This window comes from Petromyzon marinus, unplaced genomic scaffold (assembly GCF_048934315.1).
Source record: "Petromyzon marinus isolate PM22_M1 ecotype Great Lakes invasive population unplaced genomic scaffold, UKy_Petmar_22M1.pri1.0 PM_G_Scaffold_34, whole genome shotgun sequence".
Classification (NCBI taxonomy): Eukaryota; Metazoa; Chordata; class Hyperoartia; order Petromyzontiformes; family Petromyzontidae; genus Petromyzon; species Petromyzon marinus.
Genome location: NW_027422917.1, coordinates 729,863 through 751,561, shown reverse-complemented (window position 1 = coordinate 751,561; position 21,699 = coordinate 729,863). Strand labels below are relative to the sequence as shown.

The following is a 21,699-nucleotide window of genomic DNA, read 5'->3' as shown; positions in this document are numbered from 1 at the left end:
AATCTAAATCAACTTAAACGCCATCCCCGCTCTGTGACGTCACCACTCAGCATGACCTCATCGGCATGAAGTGCCAGCGGGAGGTGTACCTCGCTAGTGACGTCATGTAACCAAGGTATTCACACTCCCCTCAACCCCGTCCACAGCGCTCTTGAGCGTGACGTCACCTCCGCTTGGGTCACTGCCGATATCAATCCAGTGCCAATCCTTATTTGGGCAAAGGTACGCCCAGTGACTGGCGGTTCATTAACATAATGTGGTCGTTGAAGCCGTTGAGAGTTTATTGCGACGGGTTCAGCAGCCACGCCCCATCCCTCGACATATGGCCAGTTAACATTAACATAATTTATACAGTTACAGAGCCACTCATTATGGGAGGGGCATGTCTCTTACCCCGGAAGTGACGTCACGTTACCTGCTTACCCGCGTGACGTCGCGAGGTAACAGGAGGCTGCCGATCCACGCTTGCACTGAAATCCGAGGTGAGAAATTCTCATGGTGGTGGTGGTGGTTGTTGTTGTTGTTTACCAAGGTAGAGCCTCTCTCTCTCGTAGGGATGTCAGTTGAGTAGCAGCGAGCATGGGAATCGATGTCCAGGTTGGAACTTTACAACGCGGGGCCTAGCCACGCGGGGCCTTGCCTCCTGCCCTCGCCTGATTGCATTCACTTTAATTATCTCGCTTAAGTTTAATTTGTCTTCACCCGGCTCGCTACTTTGTAACTTTGTTTTATTGTAAATATTCACGCAGTTTTTATTTTTTTCACCAGGCCAAGCCCGCTTGAGCTGCTATACTGCTCTTGTTATCAGAAGCAACCTGCCCACAACAACACAAGGTGAGGCTTTGTCAACGTGTGTGAATGTTTTGACTTAAAACTTTGGTGACTGCAGGAATTAATATTCTTGGTTCTTTCGGTAAAGTCACGTAGATAGAAAATTAAATAAAAATAACAAAAATAAATTGTAAATAAAGCAAAAAAACGTCGTTTTGATCGCAAGACAAGTAGTCTTTATTTAATGTAATTGTATTATCTGTTATTTTTATTTTCTATCTACGTAACTTTACCGAAATCAACAAGAATACGTGTGTCAATGTCTATCGGTCAAAGACGCTAAACGGAGTGACGCGCAAACTCCAAATATACAGCAGGCGTCAGGGTCAGGATCGAACCCACGACTTCCTGTATACCAGGTGAGGTAGTTAACATCTCACCACTGAGAGAGACACGCAAACTCCAGTTAGCCTCGGCTATGTTCGTTGATCCTCAATTAATTACTTGGTGGAGTGAGGAAGCATTCATGCCAAGCAGATGAAGGTGGCCAGGCGTGATTCTAGACACGCCACTGCCTGTTTACCCAGTGACAGCGTACAGTTTGTGTTTGCAGTAACGTCTATTCACTCTGTTGAACACGGAGGTTATAGCGTAACAATAGTTTACTTTTGTTTTCCTCTGGAACTCTTTATAAGAATGGAAACAGGAAGTTAACACAGCACACACATTCAGCTGAAGTCGGAACTGTTCATCCCAGCATTTAAGGACATCTGAGCCTGGATTCGCACCTCTAAGTTGTGATTGAACATTAATTTATGAATTTCTGCATAACACAAATAGTATTGTTTTCAACACCCTTTGCTATGTCAGCTGAATTTAGCTCTCATAAATATTACTTTTGTAGCCAGACAGCCGAAATTGTGTACTCGGGAGTTTTGGGTGAACATTCATTTTGAAGATACGAGGGCTTCCAGGCATGTTTATGACCATTTGCCCTCTCATTGTGTGCCATAACAGCCCGTGTGATGAATTTGGGAAATGTTTTTACTACATCATGAATATAGACGTGTAAGTAACATGTGACTATATATGCATTCCTCTGTGCCTCCATACTGACGTGTAGATGGTGTGGATATTATTTTTGTTCTGTCTGCAGCTGACGCTTCCTTTGACGCTTCCTCTGCAGAATTGGTCTGATGGAGCAAATGCACTCAGCGCAGCTCGGTATGACAAGTCAACAATACGACCAGCGTGCATACAGCACGGATCGGACTGGAAATTTGACACGGCACCAGAGAACTCACACAGGAGAGAAACCCTTCAAGTGCAGTGTGTGTGGGAAGGCATTTGCATGGCTATCAATTTTTCAGACCCACCAGAGAACACACACGGGAGCGAAACCCTTCAGGTGCAGTGTGTGTGGGAAGGCGTTTGCACATTCATCAAGTCTGCAAAGACACCAGAGTACACACACGGGAGAGAAACCCTTCAAGTGCAGTGTGTGTGGGAAGGCATTTTCACAGTCAACTGTTCTTAAAAGACACCAGAGAACACACACAGGAGAGAAACCATTCAAGTGCACTGTGTGTGGGAAGGCATTTTCACTGTCATATGTTCTTAAAAAACACCAGAGAACACACACAGGAGAGAAACCCTTCAGGTGCTTTTTGTGCAGGATGATGTTTGCACAGTCATCAAATCTTCAAGTACACGAGAGAACACACACGGGAGAGAAACCCTTCAAGTGCACTCTGTGCGGGAAGGCGTTTTCACAGTCATCAAATCTTAAAGTACACCAGAGAACACACACGGGAGAGAAACCCTTCAGGTGCACTCTGCAGGAGGGCGTTTGCACATTCATAAAATCTTCAAGTACACCAGAGAACACGGAAGCATCTGAAGATCCACAAGGAGTGGAGTCTGAAATCAGCTTGTGAAAGTCAAAGTGCCGCAATAAGCCCATCCCTCATGAAACAAGAACCGGAAGAAAATCCCAGCTTGGACACTTTTGAAGGTATCGAGGTGAAATATGAAGAGGTGAAGGTGAAATATGAAGAGGTGATGGTGAAATGTGAAGAGGTGATGGTGAAGAGCGAAGACGTGAAGGTAAAATGTGAAGGTGAAGATTCAACTCCAAAATGGGACCTTCACATCGTGAAGCAGGAGGAGAATTCTGACTGAGGCAGATTGAGGCAACTCCCAGCAGTTTGTGGAAGTGGAGGTGTGGGTGGACTTCCTCCGAGACAATACAAAGTCAAGTGGAGACCCGGTAGATGTGTAAGCCAGAGACGATGTCGCTCCAATAGATGCACCTTTGTCACAGGCCTTTAATGACAAGAACGTGAAGTTGAACACTTTGTGGGCCCATGGGTTGGGTAGATCTGTAACCATGAGCAAATCATTGTCTTTGAAATAGGTAGCACACTCGGATCATTCATCAGTTACAAGGCATACCACTTAAAAGTTACACGTATAGGAGGAGGTACATTCTCTACAACACGAATTATAGTAGAGGCCACGTGATGTGTCGAAGGCTCTCTGCCAGCTCACAGGACAGACCCAAGTTGCCATGTGCTCAATAAGATGACTGACAGAGGCACCACTGCACCGACTTGGTGTGGCTGACGCTCCGCTCGTCGTGAGCGTCGCTCATCCGCCCTCCGTTGTTACTGGAGGGCGACTGCCTCCAATTGCCCAGCAGCGTGCTTCACGAGCCTCCTCCACAGAGGCCGATCTTGACACCGCTGGTACCGGTCATCGGCAAGTCCACTCAGCTCCACATCCTGTACAGCATCAGTCCATACATCTTTAAGAGGGTTATCGAAATGCCATGCTACAGACAGATGGGCAGATATGAACGAACAGAGCTAATGCATTAACATCTCAACCTTGGAAGGAATGTCTTGACCTGAACTGCATATTGTTTGATTTGAGTTAAGGACAATAAAAAAACCATACAGAGATCGTGCACTCACACCAGTCTGGGTTAGCGCATGAGAGGACCTCCTGTAATACTATGATCTTACCAGAAACGGAGACAAATTGGCATTAATGCAGATTTGAGGCTATGCGGATGGCTTTGAACCCAATGCACCCTTCTTTGGTAATGCACATAATAGAGACATGCTTTGTTCACTTTTCTAAACCCATGCTTTTAAAATAATCTCAAGCAATTTTCTCTGCCAGTCATTGCCTGATCTTATTGCACACAAACACACTCACACACACTCACACACACACACCCACACACAAAGATCCCCCGTACAGCCTTCAAGAGACTGCTGGGGCAAGTGCTGTTGGTGAGCTATAAACGCCGGCACGCACGGCACTCGAGGGGGAGGGTGGCCAACACCGCACCGGGCCACCTTTGTCTCCCCTGATATTTACACACCACACTAGGAAGTAATTCAAGACTACATCAATGTAGGGAAAACCCAGGACTGGTTTAAATATCTGTCACTGTTGTGTGTCATGAGCAGGAATCCAATTTGGGTCACCGGGTTACGGAGTGCAGTGCGATAGCCACTAAATTACCGCTCCCCACTCGTACACAACAACAAGAACAAAGATCCCCGGTAGAGCATTAACAGACTCTAGGGGCAAGTGCTGTTGGGTGGGTAGCCAGCACCGCGCCCGGCCGCCTTTGTATCCCGAGCGGCGATGCTCACATCACACTGGGTACTCATTTTTAGGCTGAGTCGACCTAGGGACGGCCCAGGACCGGTTCAGATAATCGTCACTGGCGGTGTTGGCCGTGAGCGGGAAACGAACCTGGGTCTCCGGGTTCGTAGCGCAGCGTAGCGCTAACCGCTGCCCTACCGCTCGTACAAAGATACGTTTAAACGCGCACGCAAATACACATTCTGTTTGACTAACACTTCTTTCAAACCAAACGTAGCCAAACATTTCCGTTGTAGAGTTTCTGGATAATGTTTGGAATTACCACAATTTTGACCGTGACACCAGCATGCAATGACCTGTGCGTTGTGAGTGACACAATACTCTGTTTTACATCCGCCGTGAAGCAGAACAGCGCATATTGTGGTGAATGTTACTGGGGTGGCCAGGTGTGCCTGTCGGATTTGAACTTTGAACCTCTGCAACAAATAGAGAATGCGCTACCATATTCCTGGTTCTTTCGGTAAAGTCACGTAGATAGAATACAAAAAAATAAACAAAATAAAATAAAAAAATACGAATAAATAAAAATAATACAATTTTTAAAATAAATTGATGATAAGATGCCATGGGTCGACTGACTCAGATGACTGGCTAATGCACCACCTTTGCCCCCCACTACCCCCACACACACAGTGTGTACGTACACACACTGTATGTGTGTACGTACACACATACAGTGTGTACATACACACACACAGTGTGTGTATGTACACACACAATGTCCACGTTGTTGTTGCTGCGGTCACGCACCCAAGGGAGGGGGCAATGGAAAATGAAGCTAAATCAACTTAAACTCCATCCCCGCTCTGCGACGTCACCACTCAGCATGACCTCATCGGCATGAAGTGCCATCGGGAGGTGTACTTCGCTAGTGACGTCATGTCACCAAGGTATTCACACTCTGCCAACCTCGTCCACAGCGCTCTTGAGCGTGATGTCACCGCTTGGGTCACTGCCGATGTCAATCCAGTGCCAATCCTTATTTGGGCAAAGCTACGCCCAGTGACTGGCGGTTCATTAACATAATGTGTCCGTTGAAGCCGTCGAGTTCAGCAGCCACGCCCCATCCCTCGAGATATGGCCAGTTCACATTAACATAATCTATTCAGTTGCCCAGCCGTTTATTATGGGAGGGGCGTGTCTCTTACCCCAGAAGTGACGTCATGTTACCTGCTTACCCGCGTGACGTCGCGAGGTAACAGGAGGCTGCCGATCCGCGCTTGCACTGAAATCCGAGGTGAGAAATTCTCATGGTGGTGGTTGTTGTTGTTGTTTACCAAGGTAGAGCCTCTCTCTCGTAGGGATGTCAGTTGAGTAGCAGCGAGCATGGGAATCGATGTCCAGGTTGGAACTTTACAACGCGGGGCCTAGCCACGCGTGGCCTTGCCTCCTGCCCTCGCCTGATTGCGTTCACTTTAATTATCTCGCTTAAGTTTAATTTGTCTTCACCCGGCTCGTCACTTTGTAACTTTGTTTTATTGTCAATATTCACGCAGTTTTTATTTTCTTTTGTTACCAGGCCAAGCCCGCTTGAGCTGCTATACCGCTCTTGTTATCAGAAGCCACCTGCCCACAACAACACAAGGTGAGGCTTTGTCAACGTGTGTGAATGTTTTGACTTTAAACTTTGGTGACTGCAGGAATTAATATTCTTGGTTCTTTCGGTAAAGTCACGTAGATAGAAAATAAAATAAAAATAACAGATAATAATTTTTTTAATGAAGCAAAAAACCCCACGTTTCTATGGCAACATTAATGTTGAAGATGCGAGGGCTTACAGGAATATTTATGACATTTGCCCTCTCATTGCGTGCCATGACAGTGCTGTTTGCACAGTCACACATAGTCACTGTAAGATGTTTTTTTGGTCGTGTTTTTGTTGTGTTGCTTGTTGTGGTTGCACCCGATTCAAGAGCCGAATGACTCACGGGACTATAACCAAAATAAATCAAACTGAAAATCAAAAAACTGAAACCGCGTGATGAATTTGGGAAAGTTTTTCACTGCATCTCCAAATATATATAAAAGGCAAAGTTGTGATTGCATGTGTTGTATGTTCAAAATGTTTAGCGTACTTCCTGACATGCAACAAACTGGAAATTTGCCATGTAGGTACTTTCCAGACTGTACACCGTGCAAACATTATACAAATACACTTTTGTGTTTTATTGGGGGGAGGGGAGCTCAATAATGTATAGATTTTTTGCACGGCAAGTGAGCTGTGACGTCAAATCTGTCACGTGACCCTCGCACGTGGAAGCGTAACTCATTGTAGTGTAGTGGTTAGCGTTGTCTGTGTGTGTCTGTGTGTCTGTGTGTGTGTCTGTGTGTGTCTGTGTGTGTGTGTCTGTGTGTGTCTGTGTCTATGTGTGTCTGTGTGTGTGTGTAAGCGTAACGCATTGTAGTGTAGCGGTTAGCGCTAAGCCGCGCTACGAACCCGGCGACCCGAGTTCGATTCCCGCTCACGGCCACCACCGGTGACGATTATTTGAACCGCTTCTGGGCCTCCCCTAGGTCGACTCAGCCTCAAACGAGTAACTGTTGTGGTGTGAACATCGCCACTGGGGAGACAAAGGCGGCCGGACGTGGTGGATCCAAGTCCCGGGCGAAGCCGGGTAGTACAGCTAGTCGTGAATACATAAATGAATATAGACGTGTAAGTCACGTGTGACTGTATATATTCATTCCTCCATGGCTCGATACTGACGTGTAGATTGTGTGGATATTCTTATTTTCTGTCTGCAGCTGACGCTGGTCTGATGGAGCAAATGCACTCAGCACAGCAAGCCGGGACGACAAGTCAACAATGCGACCAGCGTGCATACAGCACGGATTGGACTGGAAATTTGACACAGCACCAGAGAACTCGCACAGGAGAGAAACCCTTCAAGTGCACTGTGTGTGACAAGGCATTTGCATGGCCATCAGTTCTTGAGACCCACCAGAGAACACACAGGAGAGAAACCCTTCAAGTGCACTGTGTGTGGGAAGGCATTTTCACAGTTATCTGCTCTTAAAACACATCAGAGAACACACACGGGAGAGAAACCCTTCAGGTGTACTGTGTGTGGGAAGGCATTTTCACAGTCATCTGCTCTTAAAACACACCAGAGAACACATACGGGAGAGAAACCCTTCAAGTGCAGTGTGTGTGGGAAGGCATTTTCAGATTCATCTCATCTTCAAAGACACCAGAGAACACACACGGGCGAGAAACCCTTCAAGTGCAGTTTGTGTGGGAAGACATTTTCAGATTCATTTGCTCTTAAAACACACCAGAGAACACACACGGGAGAGAAACACTTCAAGTGCAGTGTGTGTGGGAAGGCATTTTCAGATTCATCTCATCTTCAAAGACACCAGAGAACACACACGGGCAAGAAACCCTTCAAGTGCAGTGTGTGTGGGAAGACATTTTCAGATTCATTTGCTCTTAAAACACACCAGAGAACACACACGGGAGAGAAACACTTCAGGTGCAGTATGTGTGGGAAGACATTTTCAGATTCATCTGCTCTTAAAACACACCAGAGAACACACACGGGAGAGAAACCCTTCAAGTGAACTGTGTGTGGGAAGACATTTTCAGATTCATCTACTCTTAAAAAACACCAGAGAACACACACGGGAGAGAAACCCTTCAAGTGCAGTGTGTGTAGGAAGGCATTTTCAGATTCATCTCATCTTCAAAGACACCAGAGAACACACACGGGAGAGAAACCCTTCAAGTGCAGTGTGTGTGGGAAGGCATTTTCAGATTCATCTCATCTTCAAAGACACCAGAGAACACACACGGGCGAGAAACCCTTCAAGTGCAGTGTGTGTGGGAAGACATTTTCAGATTCATTTGCTCTTAAAACACACCAGAGAACACACACGGGAGAGAAACACTTCAGGTGCAGTATGTGTGGGAAGACATTTTCAGATTCATCTGCTCTTATAACACACCAGAGAACACACACGGGAGAGAAACCCTTCAAGTGAACTGTGTGTGGGAAGACATTTTCAGATTCATCTACTCTTAAAAAACACCAGAGAACACACACGGGAGAGAAACCCTTCAAGTGCAGTGTGTGTGGGAAGACATTTTCAGATTCATTTGCTCTTAAAACACACCAGAGAACACACACGGGAGAGAAACCCTTCAAGTGCAGTGTGTGGGAAGGCATTTTCACAGTCATTTGCTCTTAAAAAACACCAGAGAATACACACGGGAGAGAAACCCTTCAAATGCACTGTGTGTGGGAAGACTTTTTCAGATTCATCTCTTAAAACACACCAGAGAACACACACGGGAGAGAAACCCTTCAGGTGCAGTGTGTGTGGGAGGACATTTTCAAATTCATCTACTCTTAAAAAAACACCAGAGAACACACACGGGAGAGAAACCCTTCAAGTGCAGTGTATCTGGGAAGGCATTTGCAGATTCATCAAATCTTCAAGTACACCAGAGAACACAGAAGCATCAGAAGATCCACATGGAGTGCAGTCTGAAATAGCTTGTGAAAGTCAAAGTGCCGCAATGAGCCCATCCCTCATGAAACACGAACCGGAAGAAAATCCCAGCTTGGACACTTTTAAAGGTATCGAGGTGAAATGTGAAGAAGTGATGGTGAAGAGGGAAGAAGTGAAGGTAAAATGTGAAGATGAAGATTCAACTCCAAAATGGGACCTTCACATCGATGGAGGCAACGTAAAGCAGGAGGAGAATTCTGACTGTGAGGCAGAGAGAGGCAACTCCCAGCAGTTTGTGGAAGTGGAGGTGTGGGTGGACTTCCTCCGAGACAATACAAAGTCAAGTGGAGACCCGATAGATGTGTAAGCTTGAGATGATGTCGCTCCAATAGATGCACCTTTGTCACAGGCCTTTAATGACAAGAACGTGAAGTTGGACACTCAATGGCTAGGTTCAACCTGCAGAGTAAGAGCGGCCAGTCTTTGTAGACCTGTGGGTTGGGTAGATCTTTTACCAGGAGCGAGAGACAATAAGCCCCCAAGCATTCACTATGTTATCATAATTGCATTTACACGGTGCTTGCCTTATCGCCTCGGCAACTCGGAGTTTTATGTCGTACCTCGTCTGTAACACTCGAAGAGCATCCCCAAGTAGCAGCTGCCCCTGTGTGGCACAAGGTGGTGGCCCTGCACCGGCTTGCATGTGGACAAGAGCCTGTCAGTAGGGGGCGATGATTGATGCGTCATCTCAGTTGTGTAGTTTGTAGGCAATCTTGATTCGAAGCTTTCGTGACTGCAGGAATCCACACTGTTGAGTTATTTCGGTAAAGTCACCACGTGGGTAGAAACATAACAGATCACGGCGTTTAGATCACAACACAAGCAATCGTCATCAGGTGGGACAACCACAGCAAGAGAAACTGCTGAAGTAGTAGGCGCCTACTCCAGCAGTTTCTTCTTCTTGCTGCTGTGCTTGTCCCACCTGATGACGATTGCTTGTGTTGCCATCGAAGTGCCGTGATCTATTATTTGTAGCGTAATGTTTAGAATTTGCTACATTTTGACCCAGACGCCAGCATGCAACGGCCTACTCGTTTTGAATGATGCAACAATAGTACGTTGTACATACACTGTTAAGCAGACGGTGCGTATTTGTAAAATAACTTCTTGTTAATACGATGTAACGTGATGCAGTCAATTTCGCTGCAGTAATTCAATGTTGTTAATATGCCCGTCAATAATTTAGAATTAATACTTGTCTGATTGTGCGCGTACATTTAATATTTTGCCTGAGGGTCAAACATTGAATAAGTGATGTTAGGACAAAGTGTGTGTGTGTGTTTGGAAGTAACCTGTACAGATAACTCAGGTGAGACCCGTTGTTCTTGTGATACAGGTCAAAGGGTACTTTTGTGTTTCACGAAGCGTCTGCCTCTGGAGCAACTCATCGTCTTTGAAATAGGGAGCACGCTCGGATCATTCATCAGTTACAAGGCATACCACTTAAAAGTTACACGTATAGGAGGAGGTACATTCTCTACAACACGAATTGTAGTTTTGTCTTACGTGTTGACGTAGATTTTGTCTAACTAGGACTAGAAGTGCTCCTTGCTGATTGACGTCTGGATGTTCATATCCATCGGTTGAAGCAAACCCCACTGCTGTTGTTGAGACGCTGTGACCCATTTAATGGTCCAACACATTGACGGCCTTCAGGCCAGGAAAGTCACAACATTTGCACACGAAGGACGCATTCACGCAAGTACCCCATGCTCCGTTTTGAAGTTTTAAAATGAAACATCTTTGAATTGTGTTGTGTTTTGAATTAGATGATTTTATTTCTTCATTAAAAGCTTGTCTCAATTTACATCTGGAAGACTTCATTGAAAAGGACATTTCGTGTGAATTTTCTCTCAACGTTAAGTAGACGGCCTTGCCGGGGGTTCGGTTCGATGCGGACTTTCACCTGTTTGGGATTGCGGGATCGAGATAAGGCGACACGGAGCTGCTGGCCGTGCGAGAAGACCGCCGTCTGCAGATCGATTCCAACGTAATCGAACGTCTGTCCCTGCGCCTCCGTCGTCCATGCAGGGGGTGCGTAGGTTTGCAGCGCCCCCTGCAGGAAAACAACAGAAAATGCAGCGCTCATCACAGATAAAGTTGTGCGCTTATATTTAAAATGTTATTCTTTTATAAGGTGATGTTGAATCGAAAAGTGTTTGGCCAGTTGATGATTTCAATCAGATTGATTCATTTATTATGAACCACATCTGAGCTTTTGTGGTCCTGTTGAGCTAAAGTTGGAAAAAGTCCGTTACTATAACTTCGCTCAATATTGTAAACGTGTTTATGTTATTTAGTTATTGTTTAATTCAAACTACTTCAGATAATGGGTTTCAAGATGTACTTGAATGGCACGTTCGTTGTTCCGGTGTTTAATGGCTTGGACATCGTGGCAAATGGCTTCCATCGATGTGGAAGTCAATGGTGGATGATAATTTGACATTTCGGTGTTGATTTGGAGTAGATTGTTTAACTGTTGCATACCGGGTGGTGAAATGCTTTGCCGAGTACCTGAACTGTTTGACCAAGTGAATTCATGAAGAGTTCGATGCGAGTTTGAGCGTTAATATTCTTGCGGAACAACAAAGGTCTGATTGTACGTTTATTGCGACAATGTTCACGGGGAACACGTGTGGAGGAGAGTTCCGGGTGAAGTCTCCCCTTACCTGGCAACCATGGTGGCTGTCCGCTGATCACTCTCGCTCCGTCACAGCTACGAGCTGTAGGGACGGGACTCTCCACGCTGGCGCTGTTTTAATTCACGGCACCAAGAGTGGAGAGCCTCATCCCTGCAGTTCCCTCCTGTTGTGCCGCAGCATTTACCGCGTAACGAGGCAATACAACACACACAGAGACACACACAGAGACACACAGAGACACACACAGACACACACAGAGACACACAGAGACACACAAAGACATTACACACAGAGACACATACAGACACACACAGAGACACACACACGAGACACACAGAGACACACACATCACACACATCAAACAGAGATACACACACAGAGACACACACACAGAGACACACACCACACACAGAGACACACACCACACACACGTACACACACGGAGACACACAGAGACACACACACAGAGACACACAACAACAACCGCCATTCGCCACTAAGTGGTGGTGACGTCACCACGACGCTTGTGCCAGGCTATGTGCACCCACACAGACACAAAGATCAAAGAGACACACATCACACACGGATACACACACAGAGACGTACACACAGATACATACACACAGATACACATATACACATACACACAGATACACATACATACACACACATACACACACGTACATACAGATACACACAGATACATACACAACAACAACCGCCATTCGCCACTAAGTGGCGGTGACGTCACCACGACACTTGTGCCAGGCTGTGTGCACCCTGAGGCCACATGAAGTGTCGAACGCCCGCTGGCAGGAGGTCACGGGGCAGACCCAGGTGCCACGGGTCGACTGACTGAGATGACTGGCTGATGCACCACCTGTGCCCCCTACTGTGCCAACCTGCTGTGCTTTAGCCACCCGGCGCTCCGCTCGTTGTTCTGAGCGTCGCTCCTCCGCCCTACGTTGTTGTTGGAGGGCGACTGCCTCCAACTGCCCAGTAGCATCCTTCACGAACCTCCTCCACAGAGGCCGATCTGACACCGCTGGTACCAGTCATTGGCAAGTCCACTCAGCTCCACGTCCTCCTGTACCACATCACTCCATCTCTTCTCTAGCCCGTGCCCGCTTAGCCCCCTCAATCCGGCCAAACAAAAGCTGTTTCGGCATGCGGTGGCTGGGCATGCGGGCTACATGACCCAGCCATCGCAGCCTTGCCTGCCGGAGGAGCTCACCGATGGGACCCTGCCCAGATCTTTCAAGGATTTGTGAGCTCACACAATCCAGTCTGGTTAAACCCAGGATGGATCGTAGGCAGGCCAGCCTAAATGTTTCTAACCGGCGAAGATGTTCCATTAGGGGGGTCCACGTTTCGCAGGCGTAGAGAAGGGAGGGAATGACCGTGGCCGAGAAGACCTGAAGCTTAGTGCGGAGCGACAGACCAGGTAGCTTCCACACAGCGTTACGCAACCGATGAAAAGATATTGCCGCTCGACTGATTCGGAGTGAGACCTCTGCTGTTAAACTGGAGCCGGTCATAAGCACACTGCCCAGGTATGGGAAACTCTCCACTCTCTCCACAACTGCCCCATCACCGATTGGGAGTTGTGGGGGTGGAGTGTCCGATGGTACAACATACCCAGGCAGGTGCTTAGTTTTGGTGGGGCTGATGGTAAGGCCCCACCTCTCAGTGGCATGCTCCAGTCTCAGCAGCAGCGTCTCCAACTCCTCCTCTGACTGAGCAGCTATTACCAAATCATCAGCATACATAACGTGGTTGAGCAATAGGGAGCCATCCCTTGACCGCACCCGGGCATCGATTAGCCTCCCATTATATCTGTACCATATGGAGATTCCCCCGGTACAGGTATTGAAGGCTTCACGAACTACGTGGTCAAAATAGATGTTAAATAATGTGGGAGCCAGAGGACATCCCTGTCGCACCCCAAGGTGTACAGGGAATGGCTCTGACTCCCGGCCACATAGTTTTACCCGGGCCTGCTCACCATCATGAAGGTCCTTAATGATCGTGAGCAGAGGGTCAGGTACTCCAAAAGCACGAAGAACGACCCAGAGCCCAGGCCTACTGATGGTATCATAGGCCTTGACCAGGTCAATAAAGGAGAGATGTAGGTCTTGTTGGAATTCCCTACACCTCTGCTGTAGCAGACGGACAGAAAATATGGCATCTGTGCAGGACCGCCCTTTCCTGAAACCGCATTGGGGCTTGGCAAGGCGATGCTGAATAATCCTTGCCAGACACACACACACACACAGATACACACAGATACACACATACACACACACAGATACACATACACACATACACACGGAGACACATACACACAGATACACACATACACATACACACAGCTACATACACACAGATACACACACACACTATTCAACTATAGACGAGAGACCTGCAGTGATCTATCAGTGTAGGAGCGGAGCTGCTGTGAGGCGAGGCGCTTGGAGCTCTCTGATTGGTCCAAGCGGCGACTTGGAGCCAATCAGATTTGGTTCCTCCTAGCCACGTGATGCGGGATTTATTTTCCCGCCAAATTTTTGAGACTCCTCGGCCAGGCCCTATTTTGAGAGTCGTGAGGTGCGGATTTGAATTTTTTTTTATTTCGGAGCAGAAATTAACGACGATGACGACCCCCCATGAGGGAAAACGTGAGGTAAAAAGTGGCCTCAAATGTCCAGCCCATGATTCGCAGATAGTTTAAATATGCACTGTTGAATTTATGGGCAGTGTTGGGTCTATGGGGCAGTGCTGAGTCTATGGGACAGTGTTGAGTCTATGGGGCAGTGCTGAGTCTATGGGACAGTGCTGAGTCTATGGGACAGTGCTGAGTCTATGGGGCAGTGTTAAGTCTATGGGACAGTGCTGAGTCTATGGGACAGTGTTGAGTCTATGGTGCAGTGTTGAGTCTATGGGACAGTGTTGAGTCTATGGTGCAGTGCTGAGTCTATGGGGCAGTGCTGAGTCTATGGGGCAGTGCTGAGTCTATGGGGCAGTGCTGAGTCTATGGGACAGTGTTGAGTCTATGGGCAGCAGTGCTGAGTCTATGGTACAGTGCTGAGTCTATGGGACAGTGCTGAGTCTATGGCACAGTGATGAGTCTATGGGACAGTGCTGAGTCTATGGGACGGTGCTGAGTCTATGGGGCAGTGCTGAGTCTATGGGGCAGTGCTGAGTCTATGGGACAGTGCTGAGTCTATGGGACAGTGCTGAGTCTATGGGGCAGTGTTGAGTCTATGGGGCAGTGCTGAGTCTATGGGACAGTGCTGAGTCTATGGGGCAGTGTTGAGTCTATGGGACAGTGCTGAGTCTATGGGGCAGTGTTGAGTCTATGGGACAGTGCTGAGTCTATGGGGCAGTGCTGAGTCTATGGTGCAGTGTTGAGTCTATAGGTGGCAGTGCTGAGTCTATGGGGCAGTGCTGAGTCTATGGGACAGTGCTGAGTCTATGGGACAGTGCTGAGTCTATGGGGCAGTGTTAAGTCTATGGGACAGTGCTGAGTCTATGGGACAGTGTTGAGTCTATGGTGCAGTGTTGAGTCTATGGGACAGTGTTGAGTCTATGGTGCAGTGTTGAGTCTATGGGACAGTGTTGAGTCTATGGTGCAGTGTTGAGTCTATGGGGCAGTGCTGAGTCTATGGGGCAGTGCTGAGTCTATGGGGCAGTGCTGAGTCTATGGGGCAGTGCTGAGTCTATGGGACAGTGTTGAGTCTATGGGCAGCAGTGCTGAGTCTATGGTACAGTGCTGAGTCTATGGGACAGTGCTGAGTCTATGGCACAGTGATGAGTCTATGGGACAGTGCTGAGTCTATGGGACGGTGCTGAGTCTATGGGGCAGTGCTGAGTCTATGGGGCAGTGCTGAGTCTATGGGACAGTGCTGAGTCTATGGGACAGTGCTGAGTCTATGGGGCAGTGTTGAGTCTATGGGGCAGTGCTGAGTCTATGGGACAGTGCTGAGTCTATGGGGCAGTGTTGAGTCTATGGGACAGTGCTGAGTCTATGGGGCAGTGTTGAGTCTATGGGACAGTGCTGAGTCTATGGGGCAGTGCTGAGTCTATGGTGCAGTGTTGAGTCTATAGGTGGCAGTGCTGAGTCTATGGGGCAGTGCTGAGTCTATGGGACAGTGCTGAGTCTATGGGGCAGTGCTGAGTCTATGGGACAGTGCTGAGTCTATGGGACAGTGCTGAGTCTATGGGGCAGTGTTAAGTCTATGGGACAGTGCTGAGTCTATGGGACAGTGTTGAGTCTATGGTGCAGTGTTGAGTCTATGGGACAGTGTTGAGTCTATGGTGCAGTGTTGAGTCTATGGGTAGCAGTGCTGAGTCTATGGGGCAGTGCTGAGTCTATGGGGCAGTGCTGAGTCTATGGGGCAGTGCTGAGTCTATGGGACAGTGTTGAGTCTATGGGCAGCAGTGCTGAGTCTATGGTACAGTGCTGAGTCTATGGGACAGTGCTGAGTCTATGGCACAGTGATGAGTCTATGGGACAGTGCTGCGTCTATGGGACGGTGCTGAGTCTATGGGGCAGTGCTGAGTCTATGGGGCAGTGCTGAGTCTATGGGACAGTGCTGAGTCTATGGGACAGTGCTGAGTCTATGGGACAGTGCTGAGTCTATGGCACAGTGATGAGTCTATGGGACAGTGCTGAGTCTATGGGACGGTGCTGAGTCTATGGGGCAGTGCTGAGTCTATGGGGCAGTGCTGAGTCTATGGGACAGTGCTGAGTCTATGGGACAGTGCTGAGTCTATGGGGCAGTGTTGAGTCTATGGGGCAGTGCTGAGTCTATGGGACAGTGCTGAGTCTATGGGGCAGTGTTGAGTCTATGGGACAGTGCTGAGTCTATGGGGCAGTGTTGAGTCTATGGGACAGTGCTGAGTCTATGGGGCAGTGCTGAGTCTATGGTGCAGTGTTGAGTCTATAGGTGGCAGTGCTGAGTCTATGGGGCAGTGCTGAGTCTATGGGACAGTGCTGAGTCTATGGGACAGTGCTGAGTCTATGGGGCAGTGTTAAGTCTATGGGACAGTGCTGAGTCTATGGGACAGTGTTGAGTCTATGGTGCAGTGTTGAGTCTATGGGACAGTGTTGAGTCTATGGTGCAGTGTTGAGTCTATGGGACAGTGTTGAGTCTATGGTGCAGTGTTGAGTCTATGGGGCAGTGCTGAGTCTATGGGGCAGTGCTGAGTCTATGGGGCAGTGCTGAGTCTATGGGGCAGTGCTGAGTCTATGGGACAGTGTTGAGTCTATGGGCAGCAGTGCTGAGTCTATGGTACAGTGCTGAGTCTATGGGACAGTGCTGAGTCTATGGCACAGTGATGAGTCTATGGGACAGTGCTGAGTCTATGGGACGGTGCTGAGTCTATGGGGCAGTGCTGAGTCTATGGGGCAGTGCTGAGTCTATGGGACAGTGCTGAGTCTATGGGACAGTGCTGAGTCTATGGGGCAGTGTTGAGTCTATGGGGCAGTGCTGAGTCTATGGGACAGTGCTGAGTCTATGGGGCAGTGTTGAGTCTATGGGACAGTGCTGAGTCTATGGGGCAGTGTTGAGTCTATGGGACAGTGCTGAGTCTATGGGGCAGTGCTGAGTCTATGGTGCAGTGTTGAGTCTATAGGTGGCAGTGCTGAGTCTATGGGGCAGTGCTGAGTCTATGGGACAGTGCTGAGTCTATGGGGCAGTGCTGAGTCTATGGGACAGTGCTGAGTCTATGGGACAGTGCTGAGTCTATGGGGCAGTGTTAAGTCTATGGGACAGTGCTGAGTCTATGGGACAGTGTTGAGTCTATGGTGCAGTGTTGAGTCTATGGGACAGTGTTGAGTCTATGGTGCAGTGTTGAGTCTATGGGTAGCAGTGCTGAGTCTATGGGGCAGTGCTGAGTCTATGGGGCAGTGCTGAGTCTATGGGGCAGTGCTGAGTCTATGGGACAGTGTTGAGTCTATGGGCAGCAGTGCTGAGTCTATGGTACAGTGCTGAGTCTATGGGACAGTGCTGAGTCTATGGCACAGTGATGAGTCTATGGGACAGTGCTGCGTCTATGGGACGGTGCTGAGTCTATGGGGCAGTGCTGAGTCTATGGGGCAGTGCTGAGTCTATGGGACAGTGCTGAGTCTATGGGACAGTGCTGAGTCTATGGGGCAGTGTTGAGTCTATGGGGCAGTGCTGAGTCTATGGGACAGTGCTGAGTCTATGGGGCAGTGTTGAGTCTATGGGACAGTGCTGAGTCTATGGGGCAGTGTTGAGTCTATGGGACAGTGCTGAGTCTATGGGGCAGTGCTGAGTCTATGGTGCAGTGTTGAGTCTATAGGTGGCAGTGCTGAGTCTATGGGGCAGTGCTGAGTCTATGGGACAGTGCTGAGTCTATGGGACAGTGCTGAGTCTATGGGGCAGTGTTGAGTCTATGGGACAGTGCTGAGTCTATGGGGCAGTGTTGAGTCTATGGGACAGTGCTGAGTCTATGGGGCAGTGCTGAGTCTGTGGTGCAGTGTTGAGTCTATAGGTGGCAGTGTTGAGTCTATGGGACAGTGCTGAGTCTATGGGACAGTGTTGAGGCTATGGTCATTGACAAAATAAAACGATTTAATTTGTGAATAGTTTACCTCGTGAGGGGCATAAGATGTGCCAGTATTCGTTGAGATGACTGTTTTCTTTTCACCCACCGAATAATTTATTGCTTAAGAGAGACATCGTGGAGGGAAACATGGGTGGGGGGTGGGGGGTGGGTGGGGTGGGGGGTGGGGAGGGTGGGGCTGGGTGGGAGGGGTGGGGAGGGGCTGGGTGGGGGGTGGGAGGGGTGGGGAGGGGCTGGGTGGGGGGTGGGAGGGGTGGGACTGGGTGGGGAGGGGCTGGTCACCCCGTGGTACCCTTATAAAACTCAACATTTCACCTACTCACGCCGGCTTGTGCCCGCCCTCACAGTCGGGCATATTGTGCTGAATGCACCACGTGGTGGTGCCACCGTTGTTGACCCTGGCCATTGACGGGGCAACCCAACGTCCCTACTACCAGCTCCCTCCCTCTGCAGGAGAATGTGTTGTGTCTCTACGCGATTGCTTCTGTGACCTCGCGTAGGGGTGAACTCCATGGGACACGCTGCAAATTACCTCTCTGAGACCCGGCAACAAGAGAGGAGTTGCGGGCAGAAAGTGGAAGACGATGGGGAGGCCCTCTGATGAGGGTGAAGATGAGTTAGCGGCTGGGATAAAAAGCGATCGTGTGATTTTGACTTGAAACTTTCGTGACTGCAGGAATTTAATATTCTTTTGTTCTTTCGGGTAAAGTCACCACGCAGATAGAAAAATAAAGTTAATTTTAAAATAATTAAATGAAACGCTTTGAAAAAACACGAATGTAGAGTGTGGCCTGGCTCTTAATCGAAGTGAGTGTACTGACAGTCTATAATGTAGACTGTAGCCTGGTTATTAAGTATGGTGAGTGTACTGACAGTCTATAATGTAGACTGTAGTAATGGTTATTAAGCTGAGTGAGTACTGACAGTCTATAATGTAGACTGTAGCCTGGTTATTAAGTATGGTGAGTGTACTGACAGTCTATAATGTAGACTGTAGTAATGGTTATTAAGCTGAGTAAGTGTACTGGCAGTCTATAATGTAGACTGTAGCAGTACGTAGCTAACCGTGCTAATTGTGTTTTGGTTGCATTTTGCACAATTATAATCGTACAATATGGCACCAATCTTTAGCATGAATGTTCAGTTTTATCCTGAACATTCAGCTCTGACACTTTCAGTGAATACCTTAAATGATTTCCATTGAGAATGTCAATCTCTTGACGCTTAAGGGGAAAATGCCCGGTGGGTTATGACCACGCGATGCCTCGCATTCACCAAGACAATGCAGTGAATGTGCTAGGGGAAAGTAAGCAAATATCCTAAAAACATTTTTTTTTATAAAACTTGACCATAACGTACTCTTTGGCTTTTTCGGTGAAGTCACGTAACGGCCAGCATGTTTTTTTTTCCCCTCCAAATGTTATTGTAATCTGTGCACATGACCTGATGAAACGAATAACCTTTTTTATGTAAATAACCCACGTGACAGATCCAACTCATCTCTCTTCTTAAACTATAAACTAGTTTTTCTATTTTATTGTACAAGGTAAGGCCCACTGAGCTATGTAGCGTTTTTTCACAAGCGACCTGCCCATCACAAATGAAAGCTCAAGACAAAGTGACTTCATCGTGTGGAAATGTATTGCAGTTAAATATTTTAAATGCGTGATGTTAATTCTAAATCTGGAGGGGGGGAAACCGGAGGAACCAGAAACAAATCCACGTGACCACGAGGCGAGAGACACTCACACTCCAAATATACTACCAGCAGCTCCACTGTCAACAACAACAACAACCGCAGTTCGCCACCAAGTGGCGGTGACGTCACCACGACGCTTGTGCCAGGCCATGTGCACCTTGAGGCCACGTGAAATGTCGAACGCCCGCTGGCAGGAGGTCACGGGGCAGACCCAGGTGCCACGGGTCGACTGACTGAGACGACTGGCTGATGCACCACCTGTGCCCCCTACTGTGCCAACTTGCTGTCCTCAACGGATGGCACCTCAGCCAGCCAATCACAGTGGGTGACTTCCTCCAATATTTGAGGCACCGCAACCTCAGCAGGGTCATCCCCACTTTGTCCCACGTTTTCCTGGCTGAGGGATTTCCCCTTTCCCAGGACCTCAGGAATGCTCAGAAAATCTGCAAACCTGTTCCTGGGGGTCGGATATTGGATCACCGTTCTTTCCCCTAATGACGGTAATAGGTGTGGTGCTGCAGGTTACTTTTTTGATGGAGTTAAATAGAGATTTGTGATCGCGGGCCACTGAGGCAGACTCCATCTCCTCAGCAACCCGCGACCACCACCCATCCTTGCAGCGCCTCACGGCTCTCCGAACCTCCGAGCGAAGGCTGCGGTAAGCCTCCTCATTCTCCGACGTGGGACGCTGTAGCCGATGAGAGTGGGCCTGTCGATTTTTCTCAGCCAGCTTGAACACCTCCTCTTGTCAGCCAGGGTCTCTGGGGAGGTCTGGACCGTGTACCCAAAGCAGCCATTGCAACTACATGAGCTACAGTCCTAAACCTCGCTCATTTCCCCTCGACATCAAGAGGAGTGGGAGACGATGCCAATCCCAGCCGCAAGCGATGATGAAATTCTCGTTTGTAACTTTCATCAGCTAGCTGAGACCATGCCACTAAGGGTTTGAATGGGGTCCTGGGTGTACACCCACCACCGGAGTGGAAGAATTGCAGGTGCATCTTACAGATGACAAGTCGATGGTCAGTGGGCAGATCAGCTCCACGGTCGGTCCTGGTGTCAAGGACATGGGCTCGCATTCGCTGTTCCGTCACTATGTAGTCCAGCAGATGTTCTTGCTTGGACCCGGCATGCATCCATGATGTGGTGTGGATGCGCCGATGCCGGAACAGCGTGTTGGTAATTACAAGCCCATGGGCTGCACAAAAATTTAGCAGCCTCCTTCCGTTGTTATTGAGCTGATCTGCCCGATGTATTCCAATTACTCCAGACCAGGTGCCAGCATCATGACCAACTCGGGCATTGAAGTCACCCAACAAGATGACTCTATCCCGTGGGGCCACTTTAGCCAGCACCTGTGACAGGAGGTCATAGAAGGCATTTGACTCATTGGCCTTGCTTGCATCCCTCCACGGATGTTCGTCTTTGGTGGGGGCATAAGTTACCATGACCACCACTCCTCGCCTGTGGTTGATGGGAAGGCGCGCCCAAAGTAGCCTGGAGCTTACAGCTTCCCACACCTCATCACCACGCTCCCACGCCCCCTTCATTCTTTTATTCAGAAGAAGAGCCACAGCCTGTTGTTTGGCAGTCTCCTGCCCCGAGTAGAGGACTGTCCACCCCTCATGGTGGCAGGAGCCAGAGCCGGTCCACAGGACCTCCTTATTACCACAGAAATCCAGGCGGTACCGGTCTAGCTCTTGACAGAGGAGTGGCAGCCTCTCCTCCGCAGTGAGCGTTCGAACATTCCACGTGGCCACACGTAGTGGTTTTTTGTTGTTTTTGGAGGAGCCCCGAGGG

The 21,699-nt window shown here is 48.6% G+C and overlaps 1 long non-coding RNA gene and 1 pseudogene across 1 annotated transcript; both read left to right on the top strand.

Moving 5' to 3' along the window:
* The first annotated feature begins 425 nt into the window (after window positions 1-425).
* On the top strand, window positions 426-3,945 carry LOC142915716 (uncharacterized). The gene is made up of 3 exons (XR_012936071.1): window positions 426-482; window positions 769-834; window positions 1,958-3,945. It is a non-coding gene; the product is annotated as an uncharacterized LOC142915716 (long non-coding RNA).
* Window positions 3,946-7,214: 3,269 nt separating this feature from the next.
* On the top strand, window positions 7,215-9,800 carry LOC142905308 (uncharacterized; annotated as a pseudogene).
* Window positions 9,801-21,699: the final 11,899 nt, after the last annotated feature.